This window comes from Bison bison, unplaced genomic scaffold (genome assembly GCF_000754665.1).
Source record: "Bison bison bison isolate TAMUID 2011002044 unplaced genomic scaffold, Bison_UMD1.0 scf7180017864025, whole genome shotgun sequence".
NCBI lineage: Eukaryota > Metazoa > Chordata > Mammalia > Artiodactyla > Bovidae > Bison > Bison bison.
This window is the reverse complement of record NW_011494597.1, coordinates 19,665-21,204: the sequence shown is the minus strand read 5'-3', so window position 1 is coordinate 21,204 and position 1,540 is coordinate 19,665.

Sequence of the window (1,540 nt, the reverse complement as noted above, 5' to 3'; positions counted from 1 at the left end):
AAATGCATTTTTATATACTATCAGTAAACATGTGGATACCTAAATTAAAAATATAATACTATTTACAATGGCTCAAGAAAGACCCTAAATCCTTAGGCATAAATCTAAGAAAACATGTACAGAACTTATACACAGAAAGCTACAAAACAATGCTACTTCCAAAAGACAAAAATTGCCAATTATTCTAGCTATTATCCTAGAAAGACCAACTTTCCCTGGTGGAGCTGCATAGGCACTTTTAGAGAAAAAAAAATTGATGGCACATGTATTATGACCTCTTTTTGGACTTGATTCTGTTTATTGACTTCTTTATTTTACCCTCATATCAACAGACCATTCTATCTTAATTACTGGGGCTTCATACACACTTTGAAATCTGGAAACGCAAGTCATGTTTTCTTTGTCTTATTCAAGGCTTATTCTAGGTCTTTGCACTTCCACATAAGTTATAGAATAGCTTCTACTACAAGAGATTGAGGTAATTTGATTGGGATTGTGTTGAATTTATAAATTCATTTAGGACAATTGACATCTTAACGTATGGAGTCTTTAGATCCATAACCTCTTTATTTATGTCCTCTCTAATTTCTTTCATTAATTTAGGTCCTCTCTAATTTCTTTTTTTAATGTTAAGATTTTTGTAGAGGACTTGCATTGTTGCTGTTGTTTAGTCTCTGTCCTGTCCAACTCTTCAGGACCCCATGGACTGTAGCCCGCCAGGCTCCTCTGTCCGTGGGATTTCCCAGGCAAGAACACTGGAGTCAGTTGCCCCTCCCTTCTCTAGGGGATCTTCCCAATGCAGGGGTATTTTCTACATGTACAAACGTATGATGTGTAAATAAAAATTGTCCACCTGGTTGGCAGGCAGACTCTCTACCACTGAGCCACCTGGGAAGCAGGGCTACTTATAACAATTTTATCTATTATTTCATATAGCTTTTTTACCTTAATTGACCTAAATGCCCAGCATCAAATCCAGAGCTAGGACAAATTGGGTTAAGAAAAATGTGGATACAGGGAGTTAATTATGCCCTGAAATAGCCAGAACAGAGCTAGGATACCTGTCAATATGAGAACAGATTTAGTTCAACAGCCAAACAGATGGTACCAACCTCTTGTTTGGGGTTTTGAAAACACTATTTCATTGAGCAGCCTTAGGAAATGGTCTTTCCTGACATTAGTGTCTTTAGGTGGCAAGGACTGGTCACCACTTATTGGAGAGGAATCAAGAAGAGGTCTTGCATACCTTATATTAGTTCCCAAGTGTTTGATAAATGACCTTTTAATTGCATTTTCTTTTTTTTTAAGCCTTTACATTTTTTAATTTATTTTTTAATTTAAATTTATTTATTTTAATTGGAGGCTAATTACTTTGCAATACTGTATTGGTTTTGCCATACATCAACATGCATCCGCCACGGGTGTACACGTGTTCCCCATCCTGAATCTCCCTCCCACCTCCCTCCCTGTACCATCCCTCTGGGTCATCCCAGTTGCCCAGCCCCAAGCATCCTGTATTCTGCATCGAACCTGGACTGGT